This window comes from Tympanuchus pallidicinctus, unplaced genomic scaffold (genome assembly GCF_026119805.1).
Source record: "Tympanuchus pallidicinctus isolate F22 unplaced genomic scaffold, pur_lepc_1.0 scaffold5, whole genome shotgun sequence".
NCBI classification, from domain to species: domain Eukaryota; kingdom Metazoa; phylum Chordata; class Aves; order Galliformes; family Phasianidae; genus Tympanuchus; species Tympanuchus pallidicinctus.
In genome coordinates this window covers 72,491,864-72,508,895 of record NW_026294769.1, presented here as the reverse complement: position 1 = coordinate 72,508,895, position 17,032 = coordinate 72,491,864, and the positions used below count along the sequence as shown (strand labels likewise).

The window sequence follows — 17,032 nt, the reverse complement described above, 5'->3', positions numbered from 1 at the left end:
CACTTGTCAACTTAAAGCAGTGCACTGGTGTACGGGAGGATCTTTTGCACATCTCCTTCATTGGTGTAAATGTGCACCAGAGTGAATGTGTGTTGCCCCAGAAAGCTCTTCATATAGGCTACTGCCTTTATTCTTGTTCAGGCTCTGAGGAGCTTAGAGAAAGCTGAGTTTGGACCCATCTTGTAGGGCTGTGATCTCAGAGGTTAATTACCTTTAAACTCACTTCAGTCTTGGCTTCACTGACAGCTAGAAAGTTAGGGCTTGGTAATTTAATATGGCTCTGCTTGTCTGCTGAGGCTGGAATGTGTAGGCTCTACCTCAGTATGAACTTTTTTAAATGGGTCATTCCTAAAAGCTGTGAGAATACAAACAGGTAGCATTTCACTAGGGAAACTGATTGGAGGGGGAGGGGAAAAAAAACTTGATATTAAAGTGTGTTGCCAGTGGAGCAGCTTAGAAAGCATGTTCTTGCTTTGAGAGGCATCTTGTTAAATGCTTAGGTGGGAGCTGACTGCTGAGCTGACCTGCCAGCTGACAACCGGTACCTTCAGCAGGCACTGAGCAATAGCCAGCTTTTAAGCACTAGTCCTTTATTTTTTTTGTCTGTCTAGGTTAAGCTTTAAATCCTGCCTATTATATACTACTGGTATTCCTAGTTGAACATGACCTCGTGCTGCAATTCCTGGATTTTGAAGCTGGTTTTCTGCATGTATTGCTGCCCCTCTACTTGCATGCTGGGTGGAAGCAGTGAGATCCTTCACATCTCTCATCACAAGGAGCTGCAGCTGGCAGTTTTTTGAGCTTAGCTAACAGTCTGTACCTCTTCTGCTATTTCAAAGCCACCCTGGAATCCTCGCATCAAATTATCAGGCAATGTGTGTTGAGCAACAGTGCACACGCAGTGGTGTTGTCATGCTTCAGACAGAAAGAAAAAAAAAAAGCTTCACTTGCAGTTCAGACTCTAACTGGATGGTTGGTGTAAAAAGCATGTGAAAGTAGGCACAGCAACTTGGGTTGAAGTGGGACTTCCCAGCTGATCAGCCAAGAACACTGCTGTGGATGTGGTGAGTCTGTTGAGTGGTGGAGGGGGAAGCTTTAGCAGCTTGCAGAGTAACTGGTAGCATGAGAAACAGCACTGTGCTGCATGTGGTCTTGCAGGGGTCTGTTGTACAAGATCCCATGCTGTGACCTATTCCATCTATAGGCATAAGATTAATCAGATCTATTCTGACAGTGGCATAGCATTCTGTACTGCTCTTTCCATTAGAGAAGGCTGAAACTGATAATTGTGCTACAGCTCCCAGTTCTTCCACATGCAACATGTAGGCAGACTTACTAAACCACTTCCATGAAGAAATGGTGATCCAGAGTGCAATGGTTAACGTTTTGCTTAGTACATAAGCATTAAAGAGTGTTTGAAACAGTACTCTTAAGCAGTGTTACTCCCACCTAGTAAACTGTTTTAACAAATCCAGTAAATTTCCTAGCAGAGCAGTGTATATAACTCACCAAGCAGAGGCACAAAATAGAAATGATTCTGGCCCAGCTGCCAATGAATTGAAGCAGGATGTCTGTTGCCAGGATGAGTGACACCATGTGTGGAGCTTGACACATCACTGGTGCTTCCCTCTGAGAACTGCCTTCCATATGGATTACCCTGGACAGCCCTAAATCGAGGCTAGAAGGAGGCAGTGTTAAGCTGTAGTGGTCTGTGTTGTGAGCTGAAGACTTTGTGCTTGCAGTAAGTAAGCTGCTGCTGGTCAGATGACTGTTCTGCAGTCTGCAGCTTATCAGCTACCCACACATCGTGCATTTGGGTCACAGCCCTGCTCAGAGCATGTTTAGTAACCACCCAAAACTTCAGGTGGTGGAGAATATTGCATCCTCCAGCTGGGGCTGCTGTCTCTTGTATCTTAGTACTGAATAGTTGCTGATATCCTGAATAAAGTGGCTTTGTTTTGCTTCTATATGATAGCTCACTCTTCTGGGTGGAACAAAGTACTCAGCATTAAAAAGCTGAGTTATTGCTATTAAATGTAGACCTCTGACAGTTACAGGAGACAGAACGTGTCTCAAGTTAAAAGCTGATCTGCAGGCATCCAGCAGTGGTGCAGAGCGTGACAGTCACCAGGTGGTTTGTGTGCTGTGAACTGCCATCTTAGGGAAACTGGCACATGGGAGCTTAACTAAAGCCCCTTAGTGTTGGTATTTCCAAGTGCTGTAAAGTCAATTAGACTTTTAACTGGCATACTGCATTGTAACAACTCGGGGTAAGCAGCCAGGTTTTCTCATCAAACTTTTGGCAAGGGATCCTGGCAAGCTGTGGGACACGAGGCTCTCATTTGGTAATAATTTGGTTTGGCATGGGAGCTGCTTCTGACCTTAGGTTAGCTCTCACTGGCATGTGGCTTACTCAAGCATGAATTTCAGTGTATGGTTATGGGAAGATTGTCTCCACAATGTAGGCAAGTAATGAAACTCGAAAAATGCAATTAAAGCTGGAGAGTTGCTTTCCAAGACTTGCATCCTTCAAGAATATAACTTCAGCAGGCTTGACTCACTGTTTCCCTTGCACTGAGGACTGACTGACTTGGTCTGCAGTAGAGTGAGACCTGTGCTCGTTGCGGAACTGAAATTGGCCTTTCCTCACTGCTCCTGTAGTGAGGCAGACGGGAGGAGGCAGATAAAACTTCTTGGCCCTGAAGAGCAGGGTGAAAATGCTCTTAAAAATGTTAGTTGCTTGTAAACAACAACAGATACAGGAAAGCATGACCCCAGGTTGTCTGAATAAGTGATGTCTGAAGCAAGTATTGTCAGTGTTGCAGGGAGGGCAAAGCTGGTAATCTTAGAGCAGAGAGAGAACTAGCTTCCTCATCTTGTTTTAAATGAGAGCTCTAATGTTTTCATAGCTGAAACTGAAACCAGTGTTATGCTGACCCTGCATATTTTCTCTCCTCTGCTGGCTGGCCTGCACTACTTCTGCTTGAAGTATAGTTCATTTATTTTGGAGACTTGAAAACAAGCCATTATCACCCTTTAGTGCCAGATAAATAAATGATCTAACTGGGGGCTGAACCCAAAATGCTCTTTGACAAAAGCATGTCATGCTTATCTTCTGCATTCTGTCCTTGAATATATGATCGCTCTTCCTGGACTGCATCCAGAAATTGGTGGCTTAACCCAGCAAGTGTTGCCTGCAGAACATTTCCTGTCATCACTTACATGCAATAAGCAGTCTTTGAGAATAAACTCGGTCTGAATGCTGTTTAACCTACAACTTACCTATGATCATCTGGGGCTAGAGATGGGAGGAAAAGAACATTACAGAAGGCTCAGTCCTGAATCTTTGCTTCCAGGTAACAGATTTGAGGTTGCGTGGTGTTATTTGTTTTTTGGTTTTTGGTTTTTTCTTTTTGTGAGGTGGGAGAAGGCATGCATGTAGGGTAAAAATCCTCCTCCCCTTTCACAAGGGGAATATCTGGGCAAGTACACTGGGCTGTGCAGTCTGGCTCTAGGTACTCCCACAGGAGTGATTTGGCAGTTTGAACTATTGCTCCTTGGAGTAGTGTGGCCGGCCAGCTAATTCCCAAAGGTTCAAAATAAAATAACCCAAAACAAATGTGCAATTAGTTTCACTGCTAACATATCCAATGCACATGTCCTGTTTGCTGTCTGAAACTTATTTGTGGGAGTCTCTTGATGTGGATTTGTTCTTGCCCTCTTTCTTGGCTCTTGTTCTGCTTAGAATCTCTGTATAGAGAAAGAAGGCTTAGGCTTCTTGGTGCAGGAGTTACCTGATTGTTTCCAATGTGTGGCTCAGGCTGTTGTTCATATTGGTTGTCACAGCTGAAGTCAAAACACTTAATGCCTTCAATGAGCTAAAAAAGACCTGACAGTTACCTGTAGCCTTCCTACTCCTACAGTTAGTGCTGCTTGAGCTGCCCATCTTGCTGCTTTGTTTTCATATTGCCTCGCCAATTGGTGTTCATCCAGATGTGGTCTGTTCAAAAATCTCAGTCTTTCATCATAGGAGGAATGCTTCAGTGTCTCATCCTGCTCTTTGAGTTGTGAGGAAGGTGAGTTTCCTTTATTCCCTCTGTGTGAGGAGTTTCCCTGATCTGCCGGGCCTTGCAGTTGGACTCATCCACTGCAATAACCCAGGGAATGTAGCAAGATTAAACAATCAGTGTATTCAATTTACTATCCTCAGCATCCTATAACAGCAGGAGCTGTGCAAAGCCACAAGTTGAACAAATCTGATAAACAGTAAAAATTAAGCAAACAGCGATGAAACTAGGGGGAACCAGAATAAAAGCAATGCAAAACAAGGCAAATTGGGTAGCTGTAAGTTGAATGTACTAACAAAGCGTGGTATATCCAATTGCTATTAACTATCCTGAGATAAATGAGAGAAAGATAGGAAAATGAAGAAATAGAGAAATGGGGGGAGATGTCATTAGCCTGCTCACATCTTGATCTAATTGCTACTATATTTTCTAAAACTGTAATTTAATGACCAGGGGACCACAATCATAAAGGTTGGGGAAGACATTAATGCTATGATGTACAATATAAACTTACCTCTGTTCTCCTCAAACAGATTACTTTTTTAGCTCCTTACCTCTGTGCAAGTGATAGAGAAGATATATTTAGTGTGAAAAATAAGCTGCCTTAACAGCAAACTGCTGAACCAGTGGTTCATCATGCCACAAACCTTCAGCTTGTTCCAGCTGCCCAACACTGCATAGCATTTCCCTGAGCTATGCTTAGCAGCTTTCTTTTTTTCCATCAACTATGCTCCTAAATTAACACTTCCTAAAGAAATCAGTTCCAGTTTTGTGTGAAGGCTGGTTACTGAGTAACTAATTGTAATTAATGCCTAAATTTAACATTGGTGCAATAATAGCCACACTGTTCCCTGAACTTCAGCTTCTTTCAGAAGTGTTTGGTCAACAGGCTCATTGTCTGGGTGGCTCTGGAAGGAGTCTGGAGGTATTTCTGCATATCTCAAAGGATCCTTAACCTAATTGACAATAAACTGCCTTGATTGTGGATTGTAACTTCATTCTGCCTACTAGAATTTTGGTAATTCGTGTGTCCCTGATGACCTGCATGGATCTTTCAGGTTCTAGGAGCTTTCCCTCTGTTCAAATTAGTGTGGTCAGGGTGAAAGCACTGCATAAATGAAAGCAACACCACTGTTTATTTCCAGTGGCAGAGTTTGGTTCATTAATATTGCATATCCATCTGCATCTTGGAAAATGAAAGAAAACTTGCCAAGTGACAAATATCAAATAAAAACTTGCTCCTTATTTCTGTTTTGTCTGTCCAGCATCTCTTCTAGTTCTTTCCTAGTATGGTTATGTAAGTGCCCTTATTGTGCTTCATTTTCTTGCTCGCTTGTTGGTGTAGGAATGAAATAACTATCTCTGCTATAGATGCTTTCAGATGACACTAGAAATGCTGGCCAGTTTTTAGCTTTTGATAACTAAAGTTTTTATAATTTATAATTTGAATAGTCTGGAAGCCAACCAGGAATCCAAAGCTGGAAACTTCTCAGCTCCACCCTATGTGATAAAGCATAAGTCCAGAATTCTTCATGAGCTTGTTGTCCTCCTAGAACAAACTCCGTGAGCAACCAAGACTACAACTAAATGTTTTCTGCATCTTGGAGGGTTTAAGCTTATTGCAATGCTGTTACTGTTCCAATTTCCCAGGGAAGAATTGGGGAGATGTAAAGAGAAGGCTTAAAGACCAGTGAATAAATCTCAAGTTGTATGTATATGTAAGCGTGTTGTTCAATGGTAGATCTGTATTTCCAGTGCTTCTAAGCATGTTAAGCGTGGACTCTCTAAGCTAGAAGGGCCTACCTGTAAGTCTGAGTAGCTTTTCTGATCTACTGTGTGAACAGTTCCACTCACTGTGTGTGGGGAAGATGCATTCAATGTGACAGACTGGTGTCACTGTTTCCAATCTAATGGGATTCAAAGGATGACTGTCAGTGTACTACTGCCAACACCACTGAAATCAGCTTAATCATACCCAATGGTAGTCACAGCTGCTTCTAGTGGGAGAAATCTGCTCCAGTCTTGTATCTTGCACCACTGAAAGCTTCAGTAATAAAAGAGTAACCAGCAAGTGGAAAACAATCCATGGTACCTGGATTTTAACCTCTGCATTTTTCTTCCATGTGGCTGTTGTAACTGGGTAATGAATGTGCGTGTTTCTTTCATTCAGCTTTTGGCCATCCAGAGGCTGGGTTGTGTTACAGCTCAGTGATGGATGTAACGGCAGAGCAACTTCTGTCCCTCTGCATCTTTACAAGCTCAAAGGGAAGCCTTTGGCTTCTCAGGCTGGAGGATTCTCCAGAAGATGCTAGAGGACAACTTTGCCCAAACTTGACCAGCCTTTTTGCCAGCTTGTCACAAATAGTTGTCAAATTGACTTTTAATTGGTTTTAGGCTCAACCCAGTAATGATGAATGGAGTGTGCTCTTCCTTCTAGACGTGAGCCGCTGACGTTAGCTTCCCGGAGCTGAGCAGAGAATGAGCTTCGTCTCTGCCACCAGTAATTAAATAATATTTCAAAGCTGACACATCCTGGATCAGTGGCTTTTAGAACATCTTGAGGGAGAATGAGATGGCCAAGACAAATGATAAATAGAGTATGGAGAGCTATCTACTTAAGGGTTTTCATGTACCTTGGTGGAGCTACTGCATACAAAACTGTACTGAAGATATTGTTGAACTTGTGCTAGTTGCTAGACTTGAATTAGTGATCACTTTAATGAACAGACATTACTATATCTGGAGTTTGTTGAAATTAAATGACTCAAGTGGGAGAGGAGTCTGGTGCTGTGCAAATCCTCCCCTCTGTTTGAATCTTGGATTCTGTGGTTCATCTATAGAGTAACTCCTCATCTCAATCAGCAACAGTGCAGGAGCTGTTCCTGAAAATGCCCAGCATGGCAGAAGATCAAGGCCTATGAAGAACTGCATTGACAAGATGAAGCAAAAAATGAAGGGGTGCATTTATCTTACTTTCTGCTTACACATACAGTACTGCTTCTGAGGTTGAGCACAATGAAGGCCATGAACGTTGTAGTAAGAAAAAAAAAGATGAGGCTGAAGGTTTTCAGAGATTTGTTTGGAACAGTGTTGTGCCCATGCTTCTCAACTGCTCGGCCTGCTGGCTACGACCAAATGAAGTGTAGTTCCTTTGCTTTGCCAACTTCTTGATCTGATCATGTTTAATAAAACAGGCCAGAAAGCACATGTGTGTTCAGGTTATTCTCCATACAGCAAGGAAATCTGGGATCAACAAACTTGAGCTCTTACCCAGCTGGCTGGTTGGGTTACCCAGCGTCTGCCCTGGGTAAAGCACTGTCTCTGGCTGTGATGAGGGCACCCTTCAGCAGAAATCAACATGTTGTACTGGATCTGTGAAACTTGTTTGTGCTCAGTTTCAGTTCTGTTTTTTGAAAGCTGCTGATATTAGCAAAAATATTGCATTCCCTGTGAGTGAAGGTTCCAGCCTGCCTGAAGCTTATTATAGGACAAGTGTTCCTTCATCAGTAGAGTGGCATGCTTTATATTCATTTTGTTTCTCCAGACTTTGTGTATGAGTGGTAAGACAAGGATGTACTGTCTGGTTCCTCAGAGGAAGGTGAGCCAAGACTCACTTATCTGCAGTAAGAGCAAACCACAGCATGTAAATTTGGAAGAACTTCACAGATGCAACAGGAATTCTCTTGCAGAATTTACTTTAAGGTCACCAGTGGAGTGTACGTGCTGGGAGCATTACTTATTTTTTCCTCATAAATGAATAACTTAGCCTTAACTCTCAATCCTAATTATATTAGCTTAGTTTCTACTGCCATTGACTAAAAACCAGAATACAAGCTAAGGGTGGTAATGTCACAGAACCAGTAAGAGTGGAAAAGACTAGCAGGATCATCTAGTTTATCCATCAACCCATCACCACTATGCCCACTAAACCATGTCCCTCAGTGCCATGCCTGCATGTTTCTTGAAAAACCCCCAGGGTTCCACTGTTTCCTTGGGTAGCATGTTCTAATACATTAACGCTTTCTCTGTCTAATGTGGAACTGCAACTTGGAAATGCATTTTCTGGCTTAAAGTTTCTTTTAAATTTATTTTTTTAAGGTAGGTTGTTATAGTCTGTGATGACTTATGTTTTTCAGGAGAACTCCACTGGTCAACGGTCTGCCTGCTTATTTATCCAGAAACATCTTTATAAAGGAAGGAAGTCCGACTTTAAAATTTGCTTCTGGAAGAGCAGAACCATATTACAATAATGCAGGATAACAAATGCATTTCACTTCAAGGAGATAACAGGGAAGTGATGCCCCTGTTTTCTCTATTAAATTTTGGCTGCTATACAAAGCAACATTAAATGATATCAAATCAATTTAGGCTCTGAAGGCCCAGGCCACTTAAATATATATTATGTGTAACTACCCATTGCTTTATAATCAAATTTTAGTCCTCCCAAAAATCTGGCAGGTGATTTCCAAACAGTAAACACATTAGTTTATTACATAAGCCAGTACTGTAATTGGAAATCTAAAATGACTAAGCAGAGTTCTTAGCAAAGCTGCCAGAATAAAACAGTCCAGGAAAACAAGCTACTTTTTGTTAAAATAAGCTTCAACCACCATGAAATCTTTCACCCTGAGGCTTCCCTCACTTTGGCAAGTGGCTAATGTGGAAAATGTCAAATTCCTCCGTGTGCTGACCAGTAACTTTCATCAACTTTACGATGTCTGTTAGCTGTGTACTAACTGTACTTATTCACAAGCTACAAGAACTGAGCTATTCTTGTGTTAAGTATCGAGACGAGCACCTAGACATGTGCACGTACATGTGGCTGTGCTTGGCAGCTGTCTTTACAACTGGATGTACAAAGATTGCAAGGAGCAATTTCATCTTGTAGAGCCGCAAGGAAGTTGTCACTGAGCGTGGTAAGGAGGGAGTGAACCTGCTCTGTCTTTCTTGCGATGAATAATAACACTTCTGTTACAAATAGCACATGGAGAATATGCTGTAATCCTCCTGGACACAATTTAAGCCAATCTTTTCTGCAAAGGAGAGGTGACAGTAATGCTATCTTTGCAACAGCTTTTGCATTTGTATCCTACAAAAAGTCTTACTTGATTTAAATGAGTGGAATGTTTTTGTGCCCTTCAGACTTTTAGTCATGTCTTCAGGCTCTTTTTCTTCCATTTCTTTCCCTTTTTCTACTTGGCTCATGTCTAAGTGTAACACTGGCTTTTTGCACTCAAGTGTTCAGGATGACTGCTGTTTTACTCTGAGATGCCATTAGTTGTGTGAAGTAATCTTTACCTCCAGAAGTACAGTAGGACAAAAGTAAGAGTATTTTATTGTAAGGAGACTAAATTAAGTTTAAATTCTTAGCTATGTGCCACCTAGAAAAAGATATGGAAGTCAGTATAATGTTCACTCAATCTTGGTGTTATATCTACTTGGTTATTGTTTCTGCCAGAGCCTTGATGAGGGCATGCTCCATATGTAGTATGGCTTATTAATAAAGCATGTGAAACTTGTTTCACTAACTCAGTGAAACCTTCCTGTGTTTTACAATAGGATTCTTCCTGAAAGACCTCAAATGACCAAATTCAGCTAATTCCTGTAACCTGGAATCGATTATAAAAGTCTAACTGTAACCCGATGGCCTGGGACAGACCATCCAAAAACACCAAAGCACTTCCAGCAGGCTTTTTAGAAGCTCTAGGCAAAATTCATGTCACTGCATTCTGATCTGGGTAGGATGGGGTCTAATGGCATTAGGAAACGTTTAGAGTAGGAAAAATTCTTCACTATGAGGGTGATAAGGCACTGGAACAGGTTACTCAGAGAAGCTGTGGATGCCCCATCCCTAGAAGTGTTCAAGGCCAGGCTACACAGGGAGTTTGGGGCAACTTGTTCTAGTAAAAGGTGTCCTTGCCTGTAACGTGGGGTTAGAATTGGATGAACTTTGACGTCCCTTCCAACCCAGGCTGTACTATGGTCTCTGCTAGTTGCTCAAAGCACATTCATTCACTCATGTGCTTTTTTTGTTTGATGCCCACCTTTAATAGCCATATGGTTCAGTAGGTGTCACATTTTCTGTACTTAAAATTAAGTACATCATTGTGTCATGATAACATCTGTTTCCTCTTTGAGCACCAAAGCAAGGACTTGGCCAAGCATATATTATAAGAACGCTTAAAATTGTTCCTTAACTTGCATAATTAGCTTCTTAATTCTGACAAGCTTTTGTCTATAAACACCTAGTAAGCAATGAGTAGACTGGTTCAAAGCAATGAAATAATTCAGGCAAATATTCTGTTTCATCTCAACTTTGTATTATAAAAGCATTTTGCTGGTTCTCGTGCTGGAGAAAGGAATCCTGTGTTAGCTATTTTCATGGGAACTGGGTTGGAAGCCAAGCTGCTATCTTGTACCAGAATAAACTGATAAGAGAAAGTATTCAGTTAAAAGTGGAACAGTTCTTTAAATAAATAGTCTGAAGAGAATAGGTAGCATTACACAGTTTTCATCCAAGAAACTGACTTTGGCTTCAGTTCATCACACTGTTCTTGGACTATTGACTGTTTTTTCCCCGCAGATGTAAGCCCATGGTTTGTTTCATCTGTGTCACAAAAATAAAGCTTCACTTTTTAAAATGCACCTTGTCAGAAATACCTTGCAGCCTCAACTAGAGGTGCACCTGTGCTCACGTAATACTTTGTGACCTCTGCATGTGATTAGTGATGCTCCTTGCTCAGATTGCTGCTATTCCTTACCTGTGGTCAGTTGTCATCTCCTGTACAATCACCACCAAGTTGATTTTGAAAATGGAAATTAACCTATTAATTTAGGTGCCTGGCAGACTTATCTTAAAGACTTCTCTAAGTAGGGCTTTGCTATTCTTGATGCACTTCTGAACGAAAGAGCTCATGTATTTCTGAGTGTATTAGATAACTAAGTAGGATAAGTTGGCAAGTCAGCTGTTGCACTTCGGTGTCTTACTATTGTGTACTGAAATTCTAGCATTTCCCTCACTATTCAGCCTGCTTTTCCCACGTGCCTTCAAGCACTGAAGCAGTTCTATGCAGCTAAGAAATACCTGTGATACTATCTGACCGCAAATTCAGTCTGTCTCTGAGGCTGATGAAGGTGCTCTAGCTGGTATGCAATTAGCTGTGCACAGAGAAGCAACCACTAGATAAGCTTTGTTTTCTGATCAGTTGTGCTTGTATAGGCTGAATTTCTCATTTCCAGGTTCTCTATGCCAACAAACCTGCACTTCTGTCGCTTTCTAGATGCAATCACATGAGTGAATCTTAAGCTGACGTTGGCTGTGACTTGCTGGCTTCAGATATTCCTTTCATGCAAAGAAGCCTGCCTGGTCCAGTAGAAACTAGTAGAACAGTATCATTTTTTCTTACCGATGAACATTCAAGAAAAGATGCTATGGAGCATATTTGTAATAGGGGCTTTTCAATCAGGGTTTGCTGTTTGAGAGGAGCATGTAATTCTTCATAAGGCTAACGATTTTCGAGCTAATTAAGGCTAGCATCCCTCCTGCCCATATGGCTGGCTGGTGACAGGCCCAGCTGGCTCATGATAAATGGTTATAGTGCAGCTGATGAAAACCATTATGTTGATTCCTTTTAACCACTGCCCCTGGAAAGTGCTGCTGTGTGGTTTCAAAGGGACACAAGTTCACCTATTTGTGCTGATGAATGCTAAATACATGCTTTAAAGTTTGGATCATCTGAGGATGGCTCTCGGTCCCATGGATTTGATCTGATTCCATCTGAATACAGCTTCATCCTCATAGGCTTCTAGAGTGTCCTATGTAAAACTTCCCCTGAAGTGGGAAGAAGGCAGCTGCCTGTATTGCAGCTAGAAAGCATCTGAAAAAGGCTGATGGGCTGTCAGAGCATAGTCAAACTGTCTGAAAGTGACAGGACTAAACCTAGACTGTTGCATTTCCTTTTACCTCTTCAGGTCTCTGTGAGCTGTAAGATCTGCTCTAGTGACTGCACTGATGAGACAGCAGAGCATAAAAGCTTCTCAACTGCAAATTTCAGAGTGGTCCAGATATCTGCTGCTTGAAGTGACGTGGATGCTGAGGCTGTGCGTCCTGTAAAAGGAGAGTGACTGACAGCCATTTCCAAATTAAGTAAAAAGGCCAAATTCTGGCAAGCTTTTGCCAAGTGTTTCATAGTTCTGCAAAGTCACAAGTGATAGAGGTCTGAATGCTCTAAATATTTCCCTTCCAGCAGGTCTTTATGTATTGCATCCAACTGCCAAGCCTCTTGTTATTGCAGTGTGCGTGTCAGTAAATATCTTATCTTGCCAGTTCTAATGGGGTATAACTTGGCAAAATGCATGACTAAAATAGCATTTGCTTTTAGTTAAAAGTCAAAATATGTAGATATCAAGCTGATCATAAATGTGTCCACCAGCTTTCTCTGTGCCTGCTTATAAAGCAGCTGCGTAAATCCTATTGCTTGAACTGTGTAAAGACACTATTGGCCACAATGTTGTTTATGAGCTATATTCCCTTCTCCTAGAAAGTGTCTGTTAAACAGGTATATTTCGTAGAATCATTTGAGTTGCAAAGGACCCTTAAAGATCATCTAATTCAATTCCCCTGCAATAAACAGGGAAACCTACAGTTAGATCAGGTTGCTCACAGCCCCGTCCAGCCTGACCTTAATATCTCCAAAGACAGGGCATCCTGTTCCAGGAACACCTCATAGAAGAGGTGTTCCATCCCTTGGATTATTTCTGTGGTGCTCTTCTGGACACGTTCCAACAGGTCCATGTTTCTCCTGCACTGAGGACTCTGAATCAGGACACAGTAAACCAGGTGAAGCCTCACCAAGGCAGAGTAGAGGGGCAGGATCACCTTCTTCACACTGCAGGCCGCGCTTCTTTTGCTGCAGCCCATGGTGTGGTTGTCTTTCTGGACTCTGAGGGCACATGGTTGGCTCATGTCCAGCTTGCCATCCACCAGTACCCCCAGGTCCTTTTTGGCAGGGCTGTGCTCCATCCTTACCTTTCCCAGCTGATAGTGAAGGGGTTGCCATGATCCAGGTGCAAGACTTTGCAGTTTCTTGGCTTTGTTAACCCTCATGAGGTTCATTTGGGCCCAGTGCTCAAGCCTGTCTAGGTCTTTCTGGATGGCATCCCATCCCTCAGGTGTGTCAGCTGTACCACACAGCTTGGTGCCATCCTGCTGGGGGTGCACTGACTCCCACTGTCAGTGTCATTGGTGAAGGGCAGTCATCCCAGTGCTGTCCCTGGAGGGACACCACTCTTGTTTCCATCCAGACACTGAGCCACTGACCACCAGTCTCTGCGTGTGATCTCACAATCTGTACCTCATCCATTGAACAGTCCATCAATCAAATCCATATCTTTCCAATTTGGTACTTGCAGAAGCTTTACTTCTTGGTCTTTGTGCCCCTTGCCAAGTCCTGTTTCCAGTTGGGACTTGGCCTTCCTAACCCCATCCCTACACAGCATAGTACCATCCTTTTACCTCTCCCAGACTACTTGATCCTGCTTCCACTAAATCTCCCTTCTTGTAGTTTGAAACAGTTTCCTCTTGTCCTATCACAGCAAACTCTGCTTAAGAGTCTGTCCCCTTCTTCTTACAGTTCCCCCTTTTCTTTCTCCTACTTTCTTAAAATTGAATGTTAAAACACTGTTTGTTGGAACTATTACTTTTTTCCCAAATGCTAGCGATGTGGTCTGAAATCAGTGTGGTTGTGTAACCACAACCTTCCAGGCATTGATTTACCCATGTTATTGAAAGAACAGTGTTCTGGCATGCTTAAGATTTACTAATTTTCTTAATTGTTACTACTAAGAAAGGATTCTTTATGTTTGTTCTTTGTTATCCCTTTCTTAAAATGTATTGGCTATCCATCCCTGCTAGGTCAGTTAAAACATTTATTTTAATTATTCAGAAGCTAAATCAAATAGCTGCTCTTTATGGCAGTGAACATAAACATGTCTGTCATGCTGGTCAAGTCAACATCAGCTTGGGATGGTCAACTCCAGAATGGTCAACTTCCAACATGAATGATTCTACGACGGTCTGAAAAATCAAATGGGATTCTGTTCAAGTGATACAGCAGCACTTTAAAGGAGTGTGCTTTCTCAGATCCTATTTGTAATTGCCTGTGTTTCAAAGGGGAGGCTCTGATGGTGCCTAAAGTTACTAAAGGTGCTGCTCCATAAAACTGATGCCCTAACCCATAGTGTTCCTCAGTTAGCACCGCCCAACCCATGGCAGGCTTGAGGTTACGTGTCTGGGAAGCAGTAACCTACTGCACCTATTGCAATGTGGTTGCATCAGAAGGAGATAGGCATCATTGGATGGAAGTAAGAAATACAAACTTCTCCTAAAACACCTTTTAGCTTGCTCTGTAATACTTGATGTAGGACAATTAAAGTATTCCAGCATCCCGTGTTGAAGGGAGCTTATGCAAAGCTGGTGTTGGATAGAGACAGGAGGGAAGGAATTTCTCTGCACTGATGAGAGACAGACTGTTTCTAGTTCAGATCGTGATGCATCAGTGCTGGCTCAGACTGCAGGTTGCTAAATAACTGCTTGTTAATTAGCAAGTTATCGCTGTAATAATGTACTAGTTTGATCTGTGAGTTCACATGAAGACAAAATGAGAATGTGAAGTGCAAGATGATACAAGCAGTTATATTTAGTTGTTTAGCAACTCTTTGGAGAATCTGCAATTTGAGAAATCCTCACACTGGGAGGTTGTTCTCGTTTTCCTTTGCAGGAGTATTTATTTACTCAGATTCAGTAGAAATTAGCCAGCTTTGTTCACCCTCCAACAAAGGTGGAAAAGTTCTCTGGGTGCTTTTGAAAGCTTGACTTTGAGTTTTCTGAGATTGAATGATGGTAATACACTTAGGGACTGATAATTGGAGATAATTCTCATGAATTAGACTTTGCAGATGGTAACGATATGTGAGAGGAAGTCAATTGATGAGGATCCACGCCCTGTTCGTTTTTGTCTTGATCTACTGAATAGCTTCTGTAATTGTCTGATGCATATTCTGGCAGTATTTGGGTTTCTTAAGCATTTACAGCCTGAAGAAACTAGTTTGCACAGCCTGCAAATTCTCAGAGCAGTGAATTAGTAAGGTACCAGTATAGGAAAATAAAGGAAGTATTGTGCTGTTCGTTGTACATGCAATAACAAGGGAAGGAGTATCTAACATTGCACATACAGGCTAACTAACCAGCCCTAGCTTAACTCACTTCTACAGATGTATATTCATGCACAACAGTAGTCTCTGCCTATTCCAGAGAGCATAGCTCATTCTGGAGAGCAATTTGCAAAGATGGTTGCATTGCTACAACTCATTTCCCACACCGTGCAGTCAGGAGGACAGCCTTGATTAAAAAGAACTTGCAAAAAAATGCTGGTGGCAAAGACGTGCTGATAGTTAGGATTACTCTTGCACCACCAGCAATGCCAGGTTGGACACTGTCCTTTCTGCTGCAGGAAGGTAAGCTGGTTCCAGTTAATCCAGTTAGGGATATACGGAGATATTCTCTCATGATTGCCTTATGTTTGTTTTCGTCCACTGCCCGCACTGAGAGAGGCAATGAATCAGTGCTTGTCTGATGGAAGATAACTCTCATGTTCAACATACTGGCCTGGGAGAACTCAGTCCCAATGAGTTCTTCATGCTTATGTGGTGACTGGATTGTTATTTTTGCTGTTTGAATGCACTTGGCTATTAGTACTCGCCATCATGCCTTTAACCTCTATCTAATTTGGGATGAGATCCTGCTACTTGGAGCTCCAGCTGTTATGAGTAAGGCATGCTTGTGACATGGCCATACTGTGAAGGTGCTGCTCAGCATCATCAGTCCCAGCTGCTCTATATTCCACTTACTCAGCAGGATTCTCTCCTGATATTTAAATCAGTGCCTTCTTAGCAATCTACTTGTTTAATGCATCGCTATTAATAAACTCTAGGCTAATAGAAGCATAAATGAAGTTGGTTTTTCTTTAAATAGCAGTAAAACCAAAGAAGTTTAATCAGATAATATTACCTCCCCAGTTTAAAAAAAAAAATACTGAAGTGTTTCCTAGTAAAAACAGCAGCAGCAGTGATTTAACAATGTAATCTGATCTAATATTAGTAACAAACAGCCTGTGCCTTTAGGGAGCAGTATAATATCCAATCCACTCACTAAAGTCTGTCTCACATTAAATTCTGGATCCGTTCTAAAAAGATGGCTTCCCAGAATTGTTTCCATTCAACTTCATAAAACCATGCTTTTGTCTTTCTCTTTGTAATATAATCAGTCTGGGGGAATCACACTGGCCCCCAAAACGTGAAGAATGAGGAAATAGGATCATAGGACGGCTTAGGTTGAAGGGAACAGAAGATCATTTAGTTCCAACCCCCTTTCTGTGGGCTGGTTGCCACCCATCAGCTCAGGCTTCCCAGGGCCCCTTCCACCCTGGCCTTGAGCACCTCCAGGGATGGGGCATCCACAGCTTCTCTGGGTGATCTCAAGTGCTGCCTTGAGGTGATGTTCTTGGTGTCATGAGGACATTCACATCTTTCTGTTCTTTCCTCCCTTCAGAGAAGCCTGTCGTGCTTTGGTACTGCATCACCATGTGCGTATTAGCCAAAATCTTACCCTTGGTCATTTTTTGAGTAAGCTGGAAATGGATGGAAGCAAGAAGGCTACCAGTTTAGGCCATACCATATGGAAAGAATCATAGAAGCATTAAGGTTGGAAAAGACAACTAAGATCATCTAGCCCAACCATCAGCCCATCACCACCACGTCTACTAAACCATAATGCCACATTTGCACAGCTTTCCAGCTGCTCTGCCCCAAGCCTGTCAGGAAGTTGTCAGGAAAACCCTCTGGGAGAGCTGGGGTTGGAAGCCTGTTTATGTCAGGGTTTGATAATTTTTGGTATTTTGCATGCATAG

The 17,032-nt window shown here is 42.1% G+C and overlaps 1 protein-coding gene across 4 annotated transcripts in view; it reads left to right on the top strand.

Annotated features, from left to right (window-relative positions):
- Positions 1–17,032, top strand: part of SLC45A4 (solute carrier family 45 member 4) — an 86,274-nt gene that overhangs the window by 25,067 nt on the left and 44,175 nt on the right. Inside the window, exon 1 of one of the 4 annotated variants that reach the window (XM_052704790.1) lies at positions 2,933–3,356. The exons of the other annotated variants lie outside the window; for them this stretch is intronic. The gene's annotated coding sequence lies outside the window, so the exon portion shown is untranslated. Of the gene's footprint in view, positions 1–2,932; positions 3,357–17,032 lie in introns of those variants that run through there. 4 annotated transcript variants of the gene reach the window in all.